General features: G+C 38.1%; 1 pseudogene; it reads left to right on the forward strand.

Moving 5' to 3' along the window:
• Window positions 1-659: 659 nt before the first annotated feature.
• LOC116134707 lies at window positions 660-27680 on the forward strand (annotated as a pseudogene).
• Window positions 27681-27893: the final 213 nt, after the last annotated feature.

Below are 27893 nucleotides of genomic sequence, written 5' to 3' on the forward strand. Positions count from 1 at the left end.
TATATAAATGAATAAATCTATTTTTTCTTATATTATAATTTAATTGTATTAAAATTGAATTAATTTTTGAAATGTTAACAAAAAAAAATTAATTTAATTGAATTATTGATATTTGAAAAGTTAACTAAAAAAAATTACACAAAAGAAAAAATTAAAAAAAATTATAGGTTGGCTCAACCCAACCTGTACAAAAACCCGCCAGGTTAGGGTTGGTGGGCCAGGCTAGGCCAATCCTTCTAGCCAAAGAGGCAGGCTAGGTGTTGGCGAACTGGGTTAGGCCTAGCCCACAATTTTGCTTAACCTGCCATGGGCCGGGCCGGGCGGGTTATTTTTTCACCTTTAATTGCACTCATCTGACTAACATAAAATGAATGATTGTTAAGATTACGAGTTGTTAGAACACTCAAGTAAATCACAAATGTAATAGATGACCACTTGGTGACACGAGATCTCTAGATAATTTAAGGTGTTGTCATCTAACCACAAGCCAAGTGGTTAGTGGCTGTAATCTTCTCTTTTATCACTCTGTCTTTCCTTCCAAAACCTACAGTAGTAGTAACACGACACTACAATTTTGAGGTATGCGATAATATTCCTTGGTACATACCTAGAAAAAAATATTAGCTAATTATTAGTCAATTTTAACATTAGTTTTACCTATGTCCTCTCTCTCTTTAACAATCTATATCAAAAATATATTGTACATCAAATTGCACAATGTGACATGTCTGTGCCACACTAAGAGCATTGTATCGATAAATGGGAAATTTCTAGGGACTCGCCTTGTAGTAAGGGAGGGTGACTAGCTTCTTATCAAAGTTGTTAACCATGTCCAAACTCCAGAACAATATCTCCATCCATTGGTATTTAATTTGTTTGAAATAGGCATGGCACAAGGCAGCTTCGAAATGTATAGGCTGGTGGGCCTGCATATATAACTCCATTTCCATGTCCCATTTAGACGGGCCAAAGCTATGTGTATAACTTCACTATTGTTGGGTAGAGAGGTGCTCCGTGGTGGCATGCTCATATATCATGGCTAAGATCGACTCTTTTATGGTCCTTACTTCCTTATCCAGCTGCCAACCCTTACAAGGAAATTCCCATCATCTTTGGTAATTACAAGATAACATACAATTGGAATTTGGCTATGTTTTCCCTCTTTGCTAATCAGAATTTGATTACATAAACAATAATGGGTGAATTGCAGGAAAGTCATTCAATGCAGATCTTGAAGCTATCATTAGCCAGGCCCTCCAAACAGGTGGAGGCCCAAATGTCTCTATGGTTATACAATCAAGATTCAAGAGTGGTGTTGTTTAAGTCTCACTCAATCTCTTTTTAAGCCCTAATAATAATTAAAATCATTTTAAAAATATCATATTTCATTCCAAATTATCCACGTTTAATATTTTCTTCATAAATATTTTAGTTAACCCCATCACTTGTTTTTTCTCTAGCGCTGTTTTTCTGTGGCATTAAATTTTAATTGCATTTCTTTTTTAACTCTAGCATGAAATTGCTATTATTATTATTATTTTGTTATGGAACCATGTTTTAGGCTTCAATCAACAACATATCGTTCGTAATGCCAACCAAAGCCCTACTCAAATCTCACTTTTTTGGCTAATCAAATAGTGTTTACACCCCCAATTTTCCTATCTATCTATCAATTCAATTTAATGACTCTGCCACCCCACCAAATAATACTATGGCAACAATGCTAGTGGTGCTTATAATATGCATGTATGAATGAAGGTACAGATTGACTATCCAATTGATCCGAGACCCGAGGCATAGCAATCAAAGACGTAGAGCATAGTATGTTGGAAGGTGCTTATAAGAGGAAACACCAACCATAGTCCTGTCAAGAGTGGAAAAGCACAAGCCAAGATCTGTAATATGAAAAGAACAATTAGAATGAGGAAGAAAAAGATAAGATATAGTGATCTAAGTCTATTATTCTCTGCATCATAGGTGTTGTTGTGTCCTGAGATCCTAATTGCCACGGTTCCGCTGCATCACAAAGAGCAATTGTGAGGAATAACCATTCTAGAACAATCATTTTCTAAAACGAGACGACAAGTTAGAAATCTTAATGCCACTAAAGCATGATTTTCGATCTTGTACCTGGTACACTAAACACCAACCCAATCTCAACTTAAGTACAAGTAAGGTAATTGACTCGATCAAGAAGGTATGGAACTTCTCGACACACCTCTATCAATTCCTTCTTTGCCCCATCTCTCTTCTCTTATTCAATTTCTCGTTACTACCAAAAAGAGAACAAGCCCCTTCTATTATTATATATGCAATTGATTTTGTCACAAGAAGCAGGATACTATTGCTGGGTATGAATCCCATCTCTCAACAACGTCGATCCTTCCTTCCCGCCCTCAGAGCGAACTTGACGGAATGCCTAAGAGCAATGAATTCTTCCTTCCTGAACCTAAAAGAGCCTATTCGAGAACAGTAAGAGTAGATTCGAGGGCATTAATGAATGTGCTTGCATCCTCTTCTTTTACTATTATACCTACCCATGGGAACTGTGCATAACTGATTTTTCCACCTCATCTGCATCTCAAAACATGGCATTCTTAAGCAGCTCCTTCTGTAATAGCTGTAGTAGATTTAATAGCAACGAAGTCTGTAACAGCTAATTCTAGCATAACAACCAATTCTATAACAAGAAGAGCAAATATGTCGTTCTTTCAAAGAGCGCTTATTCCCTGATCGACTTTTATAAACAACTGGTGACCTCGGGTGGGGCACAAAGGGAAGGGTATAATCCATCTTGCTTTCTCAAAACGTTATTACCAATACTTTACTTGCTTTCCAGTTTCACGTAAGAGTCCCTGAAAGGGCCAGTAGTTAGTAAGACTCTATATTGTACCTGCCTCCGAGCACTCGAAGACGACAGACAAGTTTTTTAATGGGATCTCCCCTCCTCAGAACTATGAGTTTCCTCAGATACAAGAAAAAAGGTCATCCTAACACAACTGTTTGAATGTCGTTTCATCGTTCCTACTCAAAATTAAGAAAGAATTCTATGAACAACTCACGATTTGTCGATCTCAAGTCAAAGACAAGTAGTAGTCTTTCTAGTGAGTGCATCTTGGTTGGATCGATCTTCATTCGCTCTACTGGCAGAACAGCATACCGAAAAGACATAGTCAAGCAAAACATGATTTTCGATCTTGTACTTAGGTAAACTGAAAACCAACCCCACAGGATAGCCCAAGTAGGCAAAAAGGTACTGACAGTGACCCAAGCCCAGTTTTGACTAGCTCTCGGCTTGCATCGCTGCTACGCCCTTCACTGCTTGCTGATGAAACCAATTGATGAGACAGCACAAGTGGGGATTTTTGGAGCATCTACTCAAGTCCATCATGGACAAACCAATCTTAAGTTAGTATAGGTAAATCACAAGGTGGAAGGAACTATATCCAAAAACAGTCCAAGCCTTAAACGAAGATGGATTCCCAGGGGCTGTATACTCCAATGCACTCTCATTTACGTTTTTCTTTTCCTAAAACTAGACGTCAAAGGATAGGCATTATAAGCCCTTTATGTTGACGTGGAATCTTGATTGCTTCTTGCTTTGCTAGAAAGAGGGCTTTCATAGTGCTTTATGTTTGAGCAACTGGACACTCCTTTCATTTCTCGTCCATTAACCCGAATTCCAGGCACTCCTAGATGATTTATTTCAAAAGAAACACTTTATTCAAATTTCCTAATGGTGGGATCATTTTGGATTAATTCCCGAAATCCTACCCCCAACTGTCCATGAAGGATTCAATGAGTTCACGCTCAAATTCAAAGTTTTCGAAGCAGATTCAAAATTCCCTCCATCGCTTCATTTCTCAACAAAATTCCACCTCTTGTGGATTTTACAATGGGAATATGAAATTGTCCAAAATAGTAGCAATCTCCCTAATTTGATCCAAAAATTTAAAGTCAAGTGGTGGGATAAATATGATGCATCCCATGTGTCCAAAGAAAAAATTCAACTTTGTCTCTCAAATTTACCTCATCCAACTCAGGCAATTACCCCTGAAATCACCAATTTTTTACAGAAAAAGATTGCGGCATCAATATCCTTAGCAGGAGCCAAAACAAACGAGAACTTAAAGACCACCTCAAGACTATTCTTTCTCAACTCCAAGATGAAGATGAAGAAGAAGAAGAAGAAGAAGAATCTAACCGAAGCTCCAGTGCCTTGGTCAATCTCGCCTAGAGCAATGAAGATAATTGTTATGGGATCATTTAAGTTATTCCAAACAGTTCAAAATTACCTCTTCTCTCAAAAAGAAGAATGGCCAAAGAACTGACATTCGAATCTGAGAATATCTGGCATAAAAATGAAGAGTCAGAGATTCCCTGCAGAAAGAGACATTTGAAGCTCTAAAAAAAATTATTAAAAAATATTCTCTCAATAGTATTCATGTGATGCTATAGTAAGATAAAATTTCTATAAATTGGAGGACTCGTTCATTGTAAACCAAACTTTTAGAAAGCCAATTCTCAAACTTTCTCCTCCCTCACTCTCTTTTCATGTAACCTCTTAAAGCTCTCCAAAAAGAAAGCTTTTATTGTAAGTTCAAATTCCTTAAATCTTTCAATAATCTTTTAATGTTTAATCTTTCAGTTCTTTAATTATTCTCTTTAATCATTTATCATTCATCATGTTTGATTTTAATGTTTATTCAAGTTTTTATTTGTGTTTTTTGTTTCTTTAAATTTTTGTTCATCACTTAATCTGGTTCCAGTGCGGCCTTTCTACCGTTACCTAGTTAAGAATTAATCTCACTTCTTAATACGATTTCAGTGCGACTCTGTCGCCATTATCTTATTAAGTTGTAAACTTATGTAAGTTTTTGTTCAAACTTCCTCTGTTTTTCTCTGTTTTTCCATTCCCCACTTCAATGTACTTCTTTTGTTGTTGTTAAGGTCCCTTCCCCCTGAGTTCAAGATGTCCCTTTTCGTTTCTCTTTTAGCTACTTCCCTTATTGGGATTGGTTAAGCTTCTTCACTTATTGCTTGATCTGATCCAACACCTATTGGGATAGCAATTTTCCTTCCTATTAGTAGGTCTTCTCTTACCTGTTCAGTTCCTCTGCTAGTAGTCTAGTTGTAGTTTTGAGCGAGTAAACTTGTACCCGAAGCCAATATTTGATCTTCTCTCACTAGTTATGAAATGTTGTGGCTTCCCGAACGGATAGTTCTCATTACTTTATTGTAAGTAGGGAGTGAGGGAATGAACTTAAGAAAAATCCAACATGTGAACTAAAATCTCTCTCGAATGAATAGTAGCGCTTCTGTTTATAGTGGTGCTATAGTGTATGGTGATCAATGAATAATGGAGCTAAAGTTTTTAGTTGTCTTTTCTTTCTCTTCTCACCCCTAGCCACAACATCTTCTCTTTTCTCAACTTCATTTCCTTTACTTCATCTTTTTCTTTATCCTTTTGTCTCTTTATCCTCTTTTCTTTCTTGCTCTGCTCATAGCTGAGTCTTCTTCTTTAATCTTGGTTTACAAAACCAAGTTTGGATCTTTCAAGAGTGATCTTTGACCCGTGTCTTCGGGAGACAAGGAGTTGGGAGCTTCTTCTAAAGAAACGAGCAAATCAAAGGTTGAGATTACAAATGCAGCTAGATCTGTGGTTTGTTGTGTCTAATGGATTGTCCAAAACTAAAGCTTTAATTTTAGATCTAGCTGAAAAAACTAGTTTCAAGACTGTTCATGGTGTCGTTTCAAATGGTGTCTCGCTTTCAAGAGCTACTGAAGACAAATCTAACAACTTAGGTAAGAATGATAGGGAAGGTAAAAGCGCAAAGGGCTTTCTGACCCTATGGAGTCCTCTTTTCTCTTCGAATAAGTCGAATGTCCCAATGGATTTTGTGAAGCATGACTTAGGAGCCTCAGGTTCCTGTATTTGTATTTCTCCTCCCAAATAAGTTATTGCTCCAGGGATTGAAAACTGGAAAGACTGTTTGGTGGGTTATTTTCTAAGAAAAAAGCTTCCTTTCCACATGATCCAATCTTTTGTTGAGAAAACTTAGTAGAAATTTGGTAAAGCGGAGATATCTTCTAATGTTCAAGGGTTTTTCATCCTTAGATTTCTTGACTCCATAACAAGAGAGCAGGTTCTTGAGGAAGGGCCATGGCATATAGCTGGCAGACTTTTTATGTAGAAAAAATGGACTCCAAACATGAATTTGTCAAAGGAGACTATTAGTAAAGTTCTAATATAGGCCAAGCTCTTTAACATCCCATTGGAACTTTGGACTCCCAAAGGCCTAAGTTTTATTGCAAGTGCTATAGGCCACCCTCTCTATATGGACACTATAATGCAAGACGGAAAGCGAATTGAATTTGCAAAAATTTGTGTTGAGATGGAAGCCTCATCTGTTTCCCAAATGTTATCGATCTTGATATGTCGAATGGTGAGACCATAACAGTGACTGTGGAATACTAATGGAAGCCCTCGATTTGTGATTTGTGATTTGTGCAAGGTCTATGTTCATACGAAAAAAGATTGTGATCTAGCTCCAAAGGAGAAGCCCACCACTGCGAATAAACCAAAGCAAAATGAGCCAGCTCGGGTATGGAAACAGGTTACTACGTCTAAAACCTCTTCTAAGTATGGGAAAGAGAGCCAAACTAGTGAGATGCATCCTTCTAATGACAACGTTAGTGAAATAAGTGTTTTACCTAGCTTATCGACCCATTGGAACTTTGGACTCCCAAAGGCCTAAGTTTTATTGCAAGCGCTATAGGCCACCCTCTCTATATGGACACTATAACGCAAGATGGAAAGCAAATTGAATTTGCAAAAATTTGTGTTGAGATGGAAGCCTCATCTGTTTCCCAAATGTTATCGATCTTGATATGCCGAATGGTGAGACTGTAACAGTGACTGTGGAATACTAATGGAAGCCCTTGATTTGTGATTTGTGCAAGGTCTATGGTCATACGAAAAAAGATTGTGATCTAGCTCCAAAGGAGGAGCCCACCACTACGAATAAACCAAAGCAAAATGATCCAACTTGGGTATGGAAACAGGTTACTACGTCTAAAACTTTTTCTAAGTATGGGAAAGAGAGCCAAACTAGTGAGATGCATCCTTCTAATGACAACGTTAGTGAAGTGAGTGTCTTACCTAGCTTATCGACCCAAGCTGAAGCTCCCCTAATTACCACCTCTGGAAATAACCTTGCTATGTTAAGTGTAGAAGAGGTTCCCAATGATGATTCCTTAAACAACCGCCCAAACCCCCCCCCCCCCCCCCCCCCCCCCCCCCCCCCCCCCCCCCCCTCTCAAGTAGACATGTTGAAATTCAATCTTCCTCTCCAGTTATGGTTTAGTTTGCCAATCTGAAACAGGTGGATGAAAAAGAGTAAATTGACAAAGGAAGCATTTCCTTAAACAGATACCAGAGTAAACATTTAGCCAAGAAGGCTAAGGTCATGGGATTAAGCATGAAGAAGTGAGGGCACATGATAGCTCACAATAAGCTTTCCATGCTAGACATTTCGGAAACTAGAGTCAAAGTTGATAATAGGGATTCCTTGAAGGCAAAGATTTTCAAAGATTAGAATGTGGTGGATAACTACAACTCTTCTAATATGGAGGGTATTTTGGTAGGTTGGGATCCGAATATTTTGGAAGTCAGAGTTATTCAATCTTCCTCTCCAGTTATGGTTTAGTTTGCTAATCTGAAATGGGTGGATGAAAAAGAGTAAATTGACAAATAAAGCATTTCCTTAAACAGATACCAGAGTAAACGTTTAGCCAAGCAGGCTAAAGTCATGAGACCTCCTTCTTCTACTCATGATTAGATTTGGATCGTGGAACATAAAGGGTATTAATAACCCCATTAAGCATAAAAAATTGAGGAACATGATAGCTCACAATAAGTTTTCCATGCTAGACATTTTGGAAACTGGAGTCAAAGTTGCTAATAGGGATTCCTTAAAGGCAAAGATTTTAAGAGATTAGAACGTGATGGATAACTACAACTCTTCTAATATGGGGGTATTTGGGTAGGTTGGGATATGAATAGTTTGGAAGTAAGAGTTATTCACTCCTCAGTTCAAGCCATTCATTGTCATGTAAGAATCCTTCATGATAAGCTATCTTTTTGGTACTCTTTTATTTATGGGACTAACGATCAATGTGAACAAAGAGTTTTATGATAAGATATTATTCATCATGCTAACCTATTTCATCATGATCCTTGGGCTATTTTAGGAAGGAAATCTAGTGAGAAGGTGGGGGGATCTAATAAATGGAAGCTGTATAATTCTTATTTGGATAACATGATCCACATGACAGAGGTTGATGACCTAAAAGCTACGGGATGTCATCTTACCTGGAGTAACTATTGTACGAGCGACAAAAGAATTTCCTGCAAGCTTGACCATGTTCTTGTTAATGATACTTGGGTTCAATGCTTTACTAATTTAGGGGCCTCTTTCACTGCTCGTAGTGTTTCTGACCACTCAATAGCCTTGGTTGATTATGGTTTTCTCAATGAAAGAAGAAAGATTCCATTCAAGTTTTCAATTTCTAGGCTGGTAATCAAGCATTCTTGGCATTTGTCTAGAAAGTGTGGAAGTTCAAGGTTGAAGGTAATCCCATGTTTAGGTTGGTGTCTAAACTTAAGTTACGTAAAAAGGAGCTGCGAAGTCTTAACCAACAAGAATATGACAATTTATCCGTAAAAGTGAAAGAAGGCAGGGCTGCCTTTACTGAAACTCAGCTAGACTTTCCTCGGATCCTCTTAACAATTTCATTATCCTAGAGGAGAAAACTATTGCAAATTCTTTTTTCAAGTTGTCTAGAGTTAAGGAGAGTTTTGCCAAGCAAAAATCTAGGGTCCAATGGCTTAAAAATAGGGATCAAAACTCTCCTTATTTTTTCAAGTTGATTAATGGGAGAAGGAACCGCAATAGAATATCTTCAATTCTCCTTGAAGATGACATCCTAACAAATGATGCTTGCAGAGTAAATCAAGAATTTGTGAGGTTCTTTCAAAACCTTTTCGGGGAAAATAATCCTCTCAGTTCTTTCCATGGGTTGGAGGACTTAATTAGCCCTAGTATATTGGATGATCAAGCTCTGTTTATGGTGGAGGAGGTAACTCGTGAGGAAATCTCAAAAAGCATCTTCGATCTTGCCAATGATAAGACTCTTAGTCCAGATGGCTTCGATCCTTTGTTCTTAAAAAAAAACATGGCAAATCGTGGGTGATGATGTTGTTAAAGCCATCCAGAATTTCTTCAGGTTAGGTTGCATGTTGAAAGAAATTAATTGTACTATCATTGCTCTTATTCCTAAATGTGATTCTCCTTCCTCTTATAAAGACCTTCGTCCTATTTCTTGCTGCAACACTATTTACAAGTGCATAGCCAAGATTATTACAAATAGAATCGAAGATGTTAGACTCAACTTGATCAATCTAGCCCAAACAACCTTGGTCAGAGGTAAAAAGATATGGGACAATATTCTTTTGTGCCAAGAATTGCTTCACAACTATCATTGGCATTCTTCCACCCTTAAAAGATGTGCAACCAAAGTGGATCTCATGAAAGCATTTAACTCGGTAAGATGGAATGTCCTCCTTCAAATTCTCAAAGGCCTCAGTTTCCCAAGTAAGATGATTCAATGGATTGGGGTTTGCATCTCTACCCCAATGTATTCTATTGCTATTAATGGTGAGTTAACTTGTTTCTTTGGGAGCTGTAAAGGCTTAAGGCAAGAAGACCCCATGTCCCCTTATCTCTTTGTTATGGTAATGGAAATCCTCTCTCGACTGTTGTCCAAAGCAGCGGCCAATCCTTCTTCTAAGTTCCATTGGAGGTGTAGTAAGGAGAAAATAACTCATCTATGTTTTACTGATGATATCATGCTTCTTTGTCATGCTAATGAAACTTCCCTTCAGATTATCCAAGAGGCTTTAATTAAGTTCAGCTCGTGGTCGGGAATGCATACTAATCCCTCTAAAAGTAGCCTTTTTATTTCATGTGTGCAACCTAGTTAAAAACAAGCCCTTTTAAGTGTGTTTAACTTCAATGAAGGAAAAATTATTGTTGCTTATTTGGGAGTTCATTTTATCACTAGAAAGCTTACTTATGGAGATTGTAAGCCTCTTTTGGATAAAATCCTTGCCCGCATTAAATCTTGGAGAAGCTGTTTTCTTTCTTATGCAGGTAAACTTATTCTCATCAAATCTGTTCTCACCAGCATCCAAGTTTACTAGTCAGCCATTTTTGTTCTCCCGTCTAAGGTGTAGATAGAGATTGAAGCCACTCTCATAGCCTTCTTTTGGGATGGAACGTACTTGAAGAAATCAAAGGCAAAGGTGGCTTGAGACGAGGTTTGTGTGTCGAAAGATGAAGGGGTTTGGGCATTATGCGTATTGGTGACTGGAATAAGGCTGCCATGATGAGGGACCTTTGGAACATCACCCAAATATGAAGCAACTCAAGGTGGACAACAGAGGTTAAATCTTATCTGCTTAGGGATAAGTCTTTTTGAGAGGTCCTTATTCCTAATAAGTGTTCTTGGGCTTGGAGACAAATTCTCAAGCTTAGAAGAAATGTGAGATCCCTCATTAGAACCGAGGTGGGTAATGGTCAATCTAATTTATTATGGTTAGATAATTGGCATCCTAAGGTCATTTGTTGGACACTTATAGTGATAGAATTGTGAATGATTCAGGTTTGAGCTTGCATTCAAAGGTTAAGAAGATCATTAGGAATAGGGGATGGAAATGGCCATTTGCCAATTCTTGGGAGCTTATGGAAATAAAAGCCTTGGTTAACTTTGTCCCTAATGATAATGAGGATAAAGTTGTTTGGATCCCTAACCCTTCGAAAGCTTTCTCTATTAATTCAGCATGGGAGGAAATTAGAGCTCGAAGCCTTAAGGTTAAATGGAATCACCTTGTTTGGTTCCTTAAACACTTCCTAAGACATGCAATCATTCTTTGGTTGGCCATTAGAGGGAGACTTCCTACTTAAGACTGTTTGATAAGGTTTGGCTTAGTCAACAATATGCCTTGTTGCTTTTGTAATGCAAGAATTGAAAGTTTGGACCACCTGTTCTTTGGTTGTCGCTTCACCTTGACCATTTGGAACCATATCCTTCACATGTGTAATCTAAGTATTGCACTACTTCTTGGCATGATTATATTTCTTATATTTCGCAAAGATGGAAGAAGAACAAGTTGAAGTTTATTCTTGGGAAATTGTCACTTAGTTCTACTATTTATTCCTTGTGGATAAAGAGAAATGAAAGAAGATTCAAAATGAATTACTGAGATGCCTCAACTATCCAAGATTATGTGAAATCGGTGGTTAGAGTCCGAGCCATGGATTTGAAGAAGATTAAAGATTCAATTGAAAATAAAGAGATGGCTGATAATTGGGGTCTCCCTTATCCATCTTCAATTAGTTTGTTGTTTGTTGTCTTGTTTGAGCCGATCGGCTTTGTTGCTTGTTTGCTTGCTCTCCCTATGTGGAGCTATTTCCTTGTCTCTGGGTCTGTCCAGTAGCTGGATGTGTTTTCTATTGTCTTCCTTTAGGAATGATGTTTTTCTTGTCTTTGGGTCCGTCCAGTAACGGGATTTTGTAGCCTCTTAAGGTACCTATCTTTTTTGGTTTATAAAGCCTAATTACTTGAAAAAAAAAAAAAAAAAAAAAAAAAAAGGGAATGAACTCCAAGGATCCCTCCTATAGCACAAAAAGCGGAGGGAGGGAGCCATTGTAGGTAGTGACCGAGTGACCCAATGTGTCATTTTTACTTTCTAGTTTAGATTATTTCTTACACCTCTGTAAGCAAGTGAACAAACCTACGGGTGTAGGGCTAGAACGTTTAAGATAACCTATGGAGTTAGTAAACACCCCACTATTTATAATGAGAAATAGAGTAAGGGTTACTTTATGATACTAATATAGATACTTATATGATACTAATACCGGTAACAAGATAGTACTTTACTAGTAGGAATATCCTTATACTTGTAGTTATATCTTACAAACCTTTATTCAAAAATCTAGGTAATAGAATCTATTGTTTGAAGGTAACGGTTAGGGCCTTGAAAGATTCCTTCTAAGGCTTTGCAGACCCATTACGAGAGGTATGTCATATGAGATTACCTACTTATACATGTATAAGTGTTATTATTACGTATTGTTCCATTATCTTTGAGTATAGTTGTCAAAACATAAAGGCTTACATTGTCATCATTCCCGTCCTTTATAGTCTTGACGTTAGTTCCAGGCAAGGCATGGGTTGTTCCCCAAAGCCAACTCCCAACTTATAGACTACTAGAACCAACAACCATTGCAGTACTTGTCTGAGGAGTGCTTCCTCCCGAGCAAGTAGGCGGTGTATAGAAAAGAACCTTACCAGCCGGACAAGGAGTCTATGTTACTGCTTGATAGTTCAAGTAGGCGGTCTGTGGTAGTCAAGCATGTATGTGACTAGAGGAGAAAAGAAGCAATGTAACAAAAACGAGGCAAAAAGTGAGAACTTTTTTAGGAGACATTCGATCAAGAAGTCAAAGGGTTGGCAAGAGTTCTTCCTTTTTTCCCTGACCTTGATTGTAACCTTATTAGGCATATTAGACATTGATAGGAGTTTCCCTAAGGGAAGTGTCTTCATGCCAAGAGTTGTAATTGATCAATGCCAGTAGCAGTTTCTTGCGTTAGGAAAAAAAATCAGTATGCATAGGCTCTTCCTTTAACTTGCCTCATTACTCTTAGCTCTTGACTACACTCTTAGCCTCCTCCCGTAACTTTATTCATTACTACGAGTCTCAACTACCCTACGCTACAATGAGTTAGGTTAGCCTAAGGCTAGGAACAGTATTCTGAAAACTGGACCAGACCGCCTGGTCAAACTGGTTCGACCGGTAACCGGCGGCATATCCAGTCTGAAATTATGTGAAAACTGCTATTTACGTTTCAACCAGATTGGGCCACGGTTGGACCATCAGAATAGTACCAAATCACGGTCCAATCGCGGCTGAATCCCGTCGAATTTTGGCACTGATCAAGGGAGAAAACACCGCCATTAGACTTAACGGCATCTCTACGACGAAACCCAGCCATTTTTAGTCGCCGTCGTCCAACCTTCGTCACTCGCCGTCCACCTGAACTTCACGCGACGGTCGAACTTCTTTTGTTGATTCTGGCGATTTTCGACGTCGATGGAACTCCCTAGCACCACCATCAGATTCGCCAGCACGTATACATCAAAGCCCCATGATTCTAAACCTCGATTGGCCGTTGATCGTCACTGCCACCACCATCACCAGTCTCTTCGCGCGACAGGGGTGTTTTGGATAGATTTCAAACCTTAAGGGAGTATTATAGGGGTGTTTTTGATAAATTTCAAACATTCAGAGACTACAATATAATTTTATAGAATACGATCCAACCGACCGATCCAACCGGTCAAACCAAAAATCAGACCGTTGAACGGGTCATGGTCTGGTCCGGTTTTCGGAACATTAGCTAGGAATGAATTCTAGAATTTGCCTAAGCTACTTCTTTCATTACTCCCGCCCCCCTGCATTACCACTTCTTAAACCAACCCCCAGGGAAACCTCAATTTATTTGTACTAGAAGGCTATTTCACTTGATGTTTAAATTGATAAATTAGACGCTAGATTGAGAAATTCATTCCCAGGAAAAGAGATCTTTGGAGGAAGTTTCCTAGTAAAGACTCTTTCCCAGAAGGTAAGAATCATCACATTCTGCTGAAGGGAAGGAGAAATGTTATTCTTATTCCTATGTGGCCAACCCATAATGCCTTAAAAGGGTCTTGCAACTTATGTTCCTTATTCTAATTATAAAGTGACCCAATAAGTAAGGAAGCGAAGCTATAGAGATTGTTCTTCCTTTTTTTCTTGCCTGTGGTCGATTATCTAATCATAAGAATAGGAATACTAATAAAATCCCTGAAATAGAATAGGAATAGAGGAGCTCCTCACCTCAACGGAAGAAATAGATTCTTTATCGGACTTCCTGCTTCCACCGAACTGAAGTTTAGTTCACAGCCACCATTTCTTCGGAAAGGCATATAAGGAAGAAAGACTTTTCATAGAATAGATTGGTAAAACCCGTAGGAGGTGAAACCTCTTGTTGTTAAAGGGATTGAACTTCAAGCAGTAGGGATCGAAGCAAAGGTACGAAGTGGATTTCTCATGGCTCTCCGAATCATTTTTATGCTATACTATACGAGCATAAACAATAACCATTTAGAATACCTACAAGTCAAGGGAGAACTGGTTTGATTCATTTTCAAGCTATAAGATCATAAAAGAATCCTATAAAGGAGTCCAACTATAGAGTCAAGTTTGATTCATTTTCCATGTAGGGAAGCATAAAAGGAAATAAAAGGAAAGCAGTCTTTTACCTCGATTTCTATCCCATAATAGAACTTTCCATAGAAAGCAACTTGCACTCAAAGACTTGAACATGGATTCTTTCCCATCAACTGGACCTTTCACAAGGACCTGGATTTGGGGGAACTACTCTTTTCGTTTTGGGATTTGAGTAAATAAAGGCAACGGGACCAGCAAGATGAACAATTGGACCAAGCAAGCTATTAAGCCAACTAACAAAGCCACAAGCTATAGGCAAGATCCTTTGTTAGCTCTATGATTAGGGAGTATGTCACCTTCCCTTCTTTTGAAGAGCCTCGTTGTATGTTAAGTTTGACTATACTAAATGAGTTGGCGTATTTGAATCTTTCTTTTCTTTTTAACTATAGGAATCAGCACAGGCACAACACAAGCAAAGAGGGAAAGAAGCAATCTACACCATTTAGGATAGAATTGCTCGCCACTAAATAGAAATGAAAGGAAACTTTTCTTTGCCTCTGTTTAAGCCTCTTATTACGTAAGGCATTGGAAGCTCCTCGCTTTCCGCCAAAAAGCAAAGGTAGCAAGCTAAGATATGGAGCAGACTATGAAATAGGTATAATAAGAATTTAGAAAGCCCTATATAAGCAATAGGACCTTTTACAAAGACCAAGGCCAGAACCTCTACCAGCCGACGTGTCTACTCACATGACTCTTTCATACAGTATGTAGAGTGCTTTCTTCAACTCCAGCAACTAAAGCTAACCAATAGACCTGTTCATACAACAATATTTCAACTCGTCTTCATGCTCTAGTTCTTATGCCTTCGTTCGTTCCTTTTCTTTTGTTGTCCCCAAGTTCTAGGCCCGTTTTGCTGTTATGCTCCCATCTATCTTTTTTCTATCTCATCGTTGAAGTGCGTCTATCTTTAGCCAGTCAAGTAGAAGGAGTGGCTAGCTCAGTTCATGAGTCTAGTTCTGTTAAGTAGTTCAAGAAGTCCTTTCGTAGGCTTTAGTTGTTAGAGTAGGTGCCCTAGAGCCAATCAATTATTATAAAATTGATTCTGTAATAAATATTTATTTATCAATAAAAGGCATATTCTTCTATATTGTGTATGTAATGATATATGTCTTTAGGATGGTAGAACCTTGACGAGGGTATCAAATGTTTTAAATATTGATAGTGAGAACTCTATGATCACATATGGTGGCCATTCTAGAAACGTCCATAGCCCTAGTATTATTTTGACCAAGGACACAGATAATACGGTAAGGCTATCATAGTGTTGAACGATCCTGTCGAAAGGCATTGACTGATCTCACTTGTCAAAGTTGTTTGCCAACAATCTGGTGCAACGCATGGGTGTTTGCTAGAGGCAAGTTCACTAGACAGACCCACCAGAGGATTCCATATGGATGGCAACCCCAGTGTCTATGGAATAAATCTTCTAACGGATGGTGGTGCATGTGATCCTTAGACTTGAGATCACCGGAGCGCCTTGTGCACTAATTAGTGTAGTTTGACACTAGTCCAACGTAGTTTTATTCAGAGCTATTAATACGATAATGATTGGCTACATTGAGAAGTGTATCGTGACTATGGTGGATCGACAAAAGATTCATCACTTCTAGGCACGAGAGAAGTTATCTCACTGGGTAATTCAGTAAATGGCAATAACACTAAATTTGTGGCCACAGTGGGATTGAGTTGATGCTCAATCCAATTTAATATTCCTATCATTGGTCCAGTAACTGAATACAAACATGTCGATGATATCTGAGGTTGACACTATTTCTGTACCTCAGTCTCGATGAGATAACAATTGATGAAATGATTTGATTGCACGATAACCATATCATTGATAGGCTGCAGTTTTCCTGAATCCGAATCTATCGGGTGGTCATGATGCTTTGCTAGGGGCCAATCTTAGTCTGTATGTAGTGAGAAGGGTATTTTCATCTTTCATGATGAAAGGGTATTTTGGTAATCTCACAGTGCAATTAAATTTACTGAGATTGTTGCCTATATTTAATTTTAATATTAAAATTAAATTAGTGAGATTATATTTAAATATATCTATGTATATATTTAAATGAATTATTATTATTAATTGAATGTTAATATATTATTTTACATTAATTGATTTTAATTATAATAATAATAAATTAATTAAAATACCATAAAGGGTGTGTTTGGCTGCAAGGGTGAACTAGGGTTGGAGCCCATGGCTATTCCTAAGTGGAATAGGGTTTTAATTGTTGCACTATATAAGTGCAACTTAAAATTAAAACAATTAAAACCCTAGCCACCCTATCCCTATCTCTCTCTCTCTCTCTCTCAAGAAGAAAACTTTTCTTGTTCTTCTTTCTTGATTCTTGAAGCCCTTGATTGTTCTAGCAAAATAATCAAGGGTTCTACGGATTATCTTCGTACGGACTTCCGTGAGTATGATCCTACTTTGGATCGATTGGCGAAAAATCACTTGAACAGTAGATGGTGAATAGTAACCATGAACAATGTTCCTATCCGAAATCAGAGATATTCGAAGGAGCCTCCAAACGTACATAAGTATTATAATCCTTGAATGGATTTACTTTATACAGATTTTTGTTTATAAACATGTAAACGATATAATCTATACTTGGATCTAGGCAAAGAAAGGTAATTGATTTACCGATTAAATTTTTGTTTTCCGCTGCGTATGGTAGATCAATTACTTACATTAGTCACAAAACTTCTTTTGATAGATCGACGGATAGGTGGAAGGTTCATCACTTGTTACAAGTCTCGTTAAAGAAGATGATATAAAGCTTTCCGTGAATGAAGGAATAAAGCATGTAAATAGGCATTCATAGGTAATATCAATGATGCATCGGTCAAGTTGCCTTCCCTCATCTCGCTATTGAGAACGGGGAATAGAAGGCACAAGTTGTCTTTAATCTCTATGAAGAAAAGGTCTATAATATAGGGCTTTCATTAGCCAAAAACTGGAATTTTAGGCCTGGGACAGTGGAACTGAGAGCCTCTGTGCAATCTCCCTCACATCTGCCACCTATATTCTACTTGGGTTCTTCCCAAGGTATGCTATCCAACATATCTTCTTTCGTCAAAGCTTACATCTGAGACTTCATATAACGAAAAGAAAGTCCTCTTGCTATGCTCAAGCTGCTAAAAAATGAGAGGGGCGAAGCCTAACTCTAATGTCGGGGATGTTCTTAATCTAGAAGGTGAGCTACATATGGGTTTACCACCTCAAAAGAATTTGGTGCAGAAGAGGGGGCATTGGCGAGGCCATCAGGATCGGAATTGAACTGTGAACTTCACTGAACTACTACCAAACTATCTCCTTATAGCGGAAACTGCTGCATCTTTTGAAATAAGGCAATCTAATCTTATGAGAATATGGGTGGAAGTTGAGGGGGGATGCTTGACTCATTAGGATACGGGCGAAGGAAGTTCATAGGTACTAGTTCTATTGGCCGGAGAATAACGAGATGGCAAGAGCCGGATCTCCTTATTCTTTAGAGGCGGGAAGGTGCTCAGCTACTCGACTCAGAAGGGAGAGAGTAGTAGCTTTTCTTCAAAGTTAAGGTAAAGGTATCGACAGATCACAAAAAGGGAATCAAGATCAGGTTTAATGGGATTCTCGGATCGGCTTCTTCTCGCAGAGGATGTTCCGGTCAGAGGATGAGACTCTGGTAGGGAAAGGCGGCAGAGATGGCTTTACGGGCCAGAGGAGATGGCATCAAGCCGAGCACAGATCTGGGCTTAAGGCAAGGAGTGACAGAAACCATTCAATGGAAGGATCGGAGTGGAAGCTTGACTAAAAGGTTTTTAAATCCGCGGTGAGGGAATAATTCAATCAGAAGGCTGTGAGCATCCCCTTCTTTCTCTCCTTTCTTGGGTTTGAGAGATAGATGAACTAACTCGACAAAAGGGAGAGGAAATGAAATGGCTCAATCAGTAAAGAGATGAAGAGGAAGCTTGACCTCGCCTTGAAGGAAAGGGGTTCAAAGAGCTCTGGGCAACCAACCAAGAGGTTAGTAATACACTTGAACTATGGTACTAATCTGCTAGACCAAGACTGAGATAAGGAACTTTTTTTTGCTACAGTTGCTAGAAAGGAGTTTAGTTAAGGATGTGATCCCAAGGTTGGACTAAACAGGAGGAGTGAACCCAAGGAACGGAGGGACAAGCTTGACGATACGAGTCTTTTCTAGGAGAGGAAAGTCTTCTACTTTATGTATTTAATTTTTTTCACTTGAACGTAATAGATAGTGACAGGCTATTCGTAAGTATACGAAATCATGCAAGTAATAAAGCTCGAGTAAACAAGTGTCGAATCCCAAGAGAACTACCTACCAAGTACCAAACTAGTCTATTTTACTACTATTTGATGAAACAGAATTTTATGAATGAATTTAATGAAAAAGAAAACAAATTAAAAACTAAACAAAATCAGAATTTTATAAAACTTTGGTATAAAGATCAATATGGCTAAACCCTAGGGCAAAAATTTCATACCAATTTAATCCTATGTATTGACAATTATTACTAGCCCAATTAAGCTTATTCTAAAGGCCAAACTCCCTTATATTCCACTAACTTTCTCTCAAACAATTAGCTAATTAACCCTTAAACAACAACCCAAAATATCTCTAAGTTAGATTTAGCAGCTAAGAGATCATTAAGTTCTATGGAATTTACCAGAGCCTCATAAATCGCGGTAGCCTATCTCTAGCGTTCGCTCAATCTATGGTTTTATTACCTTAGACAAATTAGGTTTCATCTCTCGATCTCAACCCAACCCATGATATCATTCAACCCTCGGATCCTTAAGAATTGAAAGCATTACACACAATAATAAAACTTAGAATTAATGCTCAATAAGAAATCAATAAAGATAACGTCAACACATATTCATAAATTGGGCTACATCTTTAGCCCTAGAAAAGAGATTTAGCTCATAGTTGCAATAATAAAAACCATCATTGTATTCAATAACATGAGTTCAAGAAAGAAAAATATAAACACTTCTCTAATTGGTGAACGGGAACTTCAAGATTCCGATCTCCAAAATAGTAGCTGTCCTTTTTCCTTCCCTAAAAACTCTCTTAAAACTACTTAAGACCCTTATTTATAGTCCTAGGGTTTTTATCTTACTTAGGAAAAATTTAAATGTCTTAATCCATTCAGATTCAGATTAGGATAATGCATTAGCCTAACAGGCCCGTGACCCATCGCCACGGCGGTAAGAACAGTCGCTGTGATGATTGTTCTTTCTGTCCAGTGAGTCCGTGATCTTCAGAATTTCGTAAAGTCATCAACATGAACTTTGTAGTTCTCTGAATAAGCTTTCCAAAGCCATTAGAATCGTTGAATTCCAATTTCTATAGCTCAAGTTATGATAGAAACATTAAAGTATGCTCATCTTGAAGGATTTCCAGATTTTACGTTGTATCTTTGACGTGTCACAACTTTCTCGTTTCAACTCCGATTCTTGTACAGTTTGTTCGTACGCGTCATAAATACCATCAACATCATTCTTTTCCCTTCAAATATCTGTTTGAACCTGAAAATACTCAAAATAAACCTGTGACCCCGTAAAAGGTATTTATGAAAGAATTAATTCAAATTCCACAATTTAAACACATTTTTCCATAAATAATCCAATTAAATCACTAACAAAATATAGACTTTCAAGCTCTTATCAGATAGGCGAATCAGGCAAGGAAATAAAGTTAGCTAGACTAATAATTGTTGGAGTTACAAGCTCTTAGCACTTAGATTAGCTAGGATCGAAGTTTACGAGTTAAGTTATGGGATAGTCAATCAAAGGTTCGTAGATGCTTGAGCGAGACTAAAGGGAGAGAATCTCTAACCTAAAGGCAGAGGTAGAAGTCACAGAAAAAAAAAAAAGTTCTGACCTTTCAAGTACCAGCAGTGGAAAGAGTTTCAAAATAGAAGTTTGAATTCTTCTAGTTGTAGCAGAATCATGGGCACGCTAGACTCCTTGAATTGAATAGAGGAAAGTAGGTACCAAAAACCACAAAACAGAGAAGGAGATTTTTTTTGTTGAGGACAGCATAGAAGATCTACTTGAAAGAAAGGTGCCAAGCCAAGCTCGGTTATCAAGGCAAAGAGTTCGGACACCTTCTTTTAGAGTTGAGGGGAGAGGAGCGAAACGATAGTTTAGGAACAAAAGGTACTCGGCTACCTGTGTAGGAGCATAAGAAAGCTGATAGTTCCTTCACTAATCTAATTAAGAAGCGGAAGCTACTCGACTAGGGGTACGAAAGTAGCTTGCCTAAAGGATTTTTTTGTATTGGTACTTGCTTTCCTAATAAAATAGGCGGAGCGGGGACCAACAAGACTGGGAAGGTTTGGAAACAAAAGGGGCTTTTCTCACTCAAGGTTATGAATGCCAGAAATGAACTCTATCTACTAACAAAGAGGAGATTTGACTACCCGAAGAATAGGTATGAGTTCACAACCGAAAAGTTCCCCTATGAAATGAAGTGTAGCTCATAAAACCTCTCACATAAAGAACAACAGAAAGGCTACTTTCGAGGAGGTAACAAATCCATCTCCTAGAAAGAAACCCATTAGACCACTCACTATATTCGGTAAGAAAGAAACTACCTTCTTTTCTTCTAAGGTAGGCCCAAAGGCAGAAAAAGAATTGTCTTATAAGAAATGTTTGAGGTTACTAGTTTTTGTTCGAAGAAGATAGGGTAGGGGGAACCCTTACTCAACAAAATGGAGAGAGACGAATCCGAGAATATAGGGTGAGGTGCCATATCTCGAGTTGAATGAAGAGGGAAGTTTTAGATTGACCGGGTTAGCTCGACCAAAGCCGGGAACAAGAAAGGGACAAGATGCTCCACTAAGCTAATAGGGATAGGGGTGAAACGACTTGACCAATGGCTATTTGGAAGTTGGAGAGTTTGATATTCCAATGTGGATGAGCCAAGGAAGGAAAGGTGCTCGGCTAAAAGCTTTAAAGAAAGAAGCTCGGCTAAGCAGCAGAGGGGGTTCCAACATCAGAAAGAGAAGAAAGAGAATCAGAATCTAGTTCGGAATCAGGATTTGTGGAAATGGGGTAACCCGCGACCGAGGAATCACTTGAGAGAGGGAATTTCCCTCGATCAACTAAGACAGAAGAAATAGGGCTTCTCGCTTTAACCAGTCCTGGAAAGACTAGATGAATAGTAGGGTAAGACTGGGTAACTCATAACATACTACTACTTCCTTATAACATAAGTGTGGAGCTAATTATGCAGGATACAAACATACTTGGCACTGAAAACCACCCTCTTCACTTGCATGGCTTCAATTTCTTCGTCATGGGTCAAGGTTTCGAAAACTTTGACCCGAATAAGGACCCTGCAAACTTCAATCTTGTTGACCCCATTGAAAGGAACACAGTTGGTGTACCCTCAGGTGGGTGGGTGGCAATTTGGTTCCTGGCAAACAATCCTGGTGAGTCAAAAGCCATCGTTAAATTTTGGTAGTAAACACTTTAAGATAAAAAAAACCAGTCTACATTTTTTGTGTTACAAACAATAAAAGTTATCTAAATTCTAAAACCCATATAACAAAAATTCAGAATTTAAAATAGAGTGATATCCACTCAGGAGAATTTTGGTATATGTAAGAGTAGCGTATGATATCAATCGCAAGATCAAACATCATTATCTCAGTTAAGAATTGATTAATGTTTAAGAAATCACGCCCTATAAATGTATTCATAGAAATTTCTATGAATAGCCTTCGTTCATCTCACCAACAAATATGATAGTTTTGACCAGCCCTTGATTATAGATGCCTATTTTGGAACTTAGGCATTATGTAGAGGAAGGCCCGGCTTAGTGAGTCATTTCTTTCGTGATTAACTATTGGCACCAGTTCTACATTTTGTCTCTGTGGATCGAGGAGAAAGGGGCCTAAGCAGATTATACCATGAGAGAAGTAAGGAGGTGAACCTCTTTCAAATATACAACATGGATTCTGGCAATGCAATATAGTTGGACTTTCATCTTGATCTTAATGATTCATTTTTTTCCATGGAGTCAAATCTTCGCCTACTAGGCAAGATGATAACAAGTTAAAAATTATGTTTCTATAGGACATATATTTTTATTACTATGAAATTCATAAATGAAGTATTTAATGTTTTGTAAAATTTTCGAGGTCTTAAAAGGGGTTGGAGAGACATAAGAACTCTTGAATAGAAATGGAAAAGAGATATAACTCTAGATCCTTTGGAAATGGTAAGATCTTTGGCGCAAGAGGAAGGGATTGATCTGTATCATCTTGACTTGGTTTTGAACTGATTTCTCTATTTTTCATGATATCCCAGGGTCAAAATATGAAAAGATATGCGTAATTTGGAAAGTTTTGTAGTATATATATATATATATATATATACACACACACACTAAGTATCAATAATATTTCTTTAGAAAACCATTCCCAATATTTCTTTAACTTAAAAAACTCCTATGTGTATTTAAAGAAAAAAAAAAAAGCATTTTTAACATTTCAAGGAGTACTTTAATTGATTGGATTAAATATTGCTTAATAAACATGAAAATATTTAAGTCATTAATTTAATATTTCTTTCGATAAAATTACTCCGTTTTGTTTCTTACAAGACCTCAGGCAGATTAAAAAAGAATTTGTCCAATCAAATTATCCAATTAAAAAAAAACAAAAAAAAAAAAAGTGCATATTATGTAGGAGTGCAGAAAATTTTATGTAACGTTTTGATAGAAGTAGCTTAGCCAAGCAAGGAGTGGAGGTTCAATTATTTGTAAAAATTAAATCACCCCAGTCAATTATATCAGATGATCCATGAACCAGAATCCAGTCTAACAATTCTGTTTGGGTCAAAACCACCCAAAATCAGATCGGTGTAATTAACAGAGAAATTTAAAGAATTCGATCACACACAAAAACACCAGTATTTATATGAGTAAGAATTAAATCAGATCCTGTAACAGTTTTCTAATGTGACCAAACTTAATTAGATTTTTTTTTTTTTAAGGCGTAGGAAAATGACTATATATTACTTTTATAATTGGAAGAAAACTTCATAAACACCAGTATTCATATGAGTAAGAATTAAAATATTAAATCAAATCTGGTTTGATAAGGACTCTTGGATGTATTACTCAGAGGTTCTGAGTTCGAATCCCTTCTCGATTGCTAATAGAGATAACAACTACAACTCTTATCCGACCGATAGTTCTAGGGTCTTAGGGAAATAGTTGTGGTGTGCGTAAATTGGTTCAGACACTCCTGGCCATTAAAAAAAAAAAAAAAAAAATTCATTGGCCATCCAGAATAATACCTACCGATGAATCTGCTTCTCTTTTGATTTACAAAAACACTTCATGCTAAGAAAATGACGGGCACCAATTAATTATGCCATCAAATCCCTAGTTACAACATTACAGAAGTTTTTTTGTAATAATTAGTTTGTTAGGTTACCTTAATCAATATTTCTCTATTCAAATTAAGATAGAGGAAGATAATTAAAGATGATATATTGTTAAAACTGTAGACGTAAAAATTACCTGTACGGAGGGGGGTCTGATCCCGTGAGGTTGAGGCCACTAGCGATCGCTGCATGCACACGTAGAGAAACAAGTGCGTGAAGCGAACGGAAAACACCGGGGTGGTGTTGCCGTAGGCACTCCGACGCTTAAGTCAGCAAGGATAAGAGGCTAATTTAGTGAGGGCTGAGAGGAGAGGTTACCAGAAGTCTAGTCGGGGACTGTGACTACGGCAGTGATGTGTAGCTCTCAAGTAGGAGTTGGGTGAGAAGGTGTAAGTAATGGTGCTTAGAGAGTTGGCCTCTGCTTATATGTGACTGTCTGGTCTCCAATCCTGGTGGGAGTAGGAGTCCTAGTATGACTCTGATACAAACCTAGAGGAGTTAGGGCGGTGGTGAGCTGTCTACCAGTGTTCGGTAGGAAAGTGATCCCGAACAGAAAAGTAACTTCGAGTAGGAAAGTGATCTGAACAGGAAGGTGACCTTCGAATAGGAGATTGATCAGGAATAGGAAAATGATTTGTGGGGGCGTGGGCTCTGAACTCGCTCATAAGTCCAGGAAGTAAGCTAAGATTGGAGGGCTGTGTGCCCAGATGATTTGGGCCGGTGTATCTCGAATCAAATGGGCCTGAACGGGATGGGCTGGTTCTTCCACACACTCAGGCCCGTTTTCTTATTGGGCCAAGGAAGATTTTTGGCCCTAACAAAAACTGTCCTGTAAATTATGTGAATGATAAAATGACTCAGATATCCTGCATTCTGTATGAAGTCTGTGATATTATTAAGGGATATTGCTTTTGACAAAAGCTTTGTAGTTAGTTTGCCAGCCGAAGAGAAAACTGTGTACATCAAACATAATTGAGCTTCTCGATACTCATCACTCACCTGCTTCTTTTCATTAATAGTTTCTAGTTTCTAGACGATGAAACATCACGCATCTGCTCTTGACAGGAAACTTCCAGTTCGCTTTACACAAGAAGACGATTGAGACTGATTATGGCAAGAAGTACGTTTTTGTTTTTTTTAATCTCTGTCGATAAAATCCAAATAAACTGAAGAGAAAAAACTAATAAAGTATTTCGTCCTTCAGGCTGATCTTTTTCAACAATACAGAATACCATCAGTTGATTTTGATATGAAAGTTACCTTTTGATTTATTTGCCCTTTCAGCAATGATGGGGAAGTGGGGTCTTGATCAACGATTTAATTTGATCAGATGGTACTAATTTAGAAGCATGGAAGAGGTGAAGATTATTATAAAGTATATCATATCGGCCTAGCTAGGTTTATGAATTAGCAGATAATCAATATTTGACTTGAAAAGAAAGGAGGTCAGACAAAGGATTGCCTTTGACAGCACTTAAAGTGTTCTAAACAATAGTCTATCTCAAGTAGTATTATATGGAGCCGTTTTGTTTTTCTCTCACTTCATCTACAATTTTTTATTTTTTACAATTAACCTATAAAAGCTAAAACTCCAGTACTCTGTATATATGACCACGTATAAGTTCATATGAATACAAACCCAAGGAGTAGTTCTATACATCCATCAGAATCTCTTAATCTTCCCAAAGATAAAAGGAAGAGGGAAAGGGTGCTTCTCTTCTAGGAGTCTTCTTCTCTTTTATCACCTTGTCTCTGCTTGCTGACTCGGCACGGAATCACTAGGCACTACAAGTTTGATGTATGTGTAGTATTGAATATGCACCTAATTGTACATATATTTTCAAAGCGACTGTTTATGTCTTAACATTTTGCCAAAATGTGTGTAGATCAAATGCAAAATGTGACGCGCTGTGCCACACCAAGACATTGTATCAGTAATGGGAATTTCCAGGGCCTCGCATGTTGCAAGGGAGGCGACCAGCTTTTATCAAAGTGGTTAACCATGTCAGAACAATATCTCCATCCATGGTATAATTACATGCACACTGATGAGATTATTATTGTTTTTAGCTACAGGAATTGCAAGTTATATGGTTTGTTTGAAACAGGCATGGCATTCGGCAGCTCGAAGTGGATGGGCTGATGGGCCAGCATATATAACACAATGCCCCATTCAAACAGGGCAGAGCTATGTGTATAACTTCACCATTGTTGGGCAGAGAGGTACACTGTGGTGGCATGCTCATATCTCATGGCTAAGATCAACTCTCTACGGTCCCATCATCATTTTTCCCAAGCGTGGCGTTCCATACCCCTTTGCTAAACCTTACAAGGAAGTCCCATCATCTTGGTAATTAAAACTGTTAACAAGTTACACTGGCAATTTATCTTGTTCATAAGTAGTCTGAATTTGCTGACAATATTAATGATGTTTAAATTTGAATTGCAGGAGAGTGGTTCAATGCAGATACTGAGACCATCATTAACCAGGCTCTTCAAACAGGCGGAGGCCCAAATGTGTCTAATGCCTACACCACAATGGATTTCCAGGGCCTTGTATAACTGCTCAGCTAAAGGTATCAAAATCACAGAGATTGTATATTCTGCCATAATTCTATAAACAGGTAGTATGAAGAAGTGCCTTTTAACATTTTGCCTAAACTGTATGCAGATACATTCAGCTGAGGTGAAACCTGAAAAAACTACCTTCTCCGTTTAATCAATGCTGCAGTCAACGACGAGCTCTTCTTTAGCATAGCAAATCACACTGTACAGTTGTGGATGTGGACGCCGTTTATGTTAAACCTTTTGAGACTGAAACACTGCTGATTACCCTGGTCAGACAACAAATGTTTCTTCTGAAAACCAAATCCAGTACAAGTGCCAACATTTTTTGATGACTAGACCTTATGTGACTGGTCTCGGAACTTTCGACAATTCAACTGTTGCTGGTATTTTAGGTATGAACTGCACACAATTTTCACTCTAGCAACTCATCAAAAAACTTCAACTCTTAAACAATTCGCTCTCTCAACGACACTTCCTTTGCTACAAATTCACTATAACATTCGTAGCTTGGCCAGCGCACAATTCCCTGCCATGTGCCCCAAAAGGTTGACAAGAATTCTCTTCACCGTGGCTGGGAACAAGTCCATGCCACAGTAACAAACTGCCAGGTCCTAATGGAACCATGTTTCGGGCTTCGTGTCAATAACGTATCCTTGTAATGCAACCACAGCTCTACTCCAATCTCATTTTTCTGGCCAATCAAATGGTGTTTACTCCTGATTTTCCTAGTTATCCATATCCCATTCAATACACGGGCACACACACCAATAATACTATGGTACGCAACGGAACAAAGCTAGTGGTACTTCCCTTAATACTAGCGTAGAGCTAATTCTGCAGGACACAAGCATACTGGTGTGGAAGCCACCCTCTTCACTTGCATGGCTTCAATTTCTTCATTGTTGGTCAAGGTTTGGAAATTTGATCACAATAAGGACCCTGCAAACTTCAATCATTGACCCTATAGAAAGGAACACAGTGGGCGTGCCCGGGGGGGTGGGTGGCATTCCGGTTCCTCGCAACAATCCTGGGGGTAACAGATCATGCATAATAAACCATTACATGAAAACATTCACACATTCCTGTTAAATGAAGAAACTTATCAAAATCTTTTAGTATTATGCATTTTCTCTTACCTGAATTATCCAATTATATAAATACAGGAGTGTGGTTCATGCACTGCCACCTGGAAGTTACACCAGTGGGGTTTGAAGATGGCCTGGATTGTCTTAGATGGAAAGCTTCCCAATCAGAAGCTACTTCCCCCCAGCTGATCTTCCCAAGTGTTAAAACAATCTCACTCATCTCAGCCGTTCATTCTAAGCAGTTTTTTTGTTAATGATTTCTCCACCAATTAATTCTTTGACCCTATTTTTCTTGTTTGCCTCGGCTGATTTAAGCCCAATGATGGATTGCTCATGGATGTTTGAGTTTAACAGGGAAGAGAAAGCTGACAGTTTCTTTTTTTCTTTTTTTTTTTGGTTTGATTAATTTCTTTTTGTA

Source organism: Pistacia vera, unplaced genomic scaffold, assembly GCF_008641045.1.
Source record: "Pistacia vera cultivar Batoury unplaced genomic scaffold, PisVer_v2 Contig290, whole genome shotgun sequence".
Classification (NCBI taxonomy): Eukaryota; Viridiplantae; Streptophyta; class Magnoliopsida; order Sapindales; family Anacardiaceae; genus Pistacia; species Pistacia vera.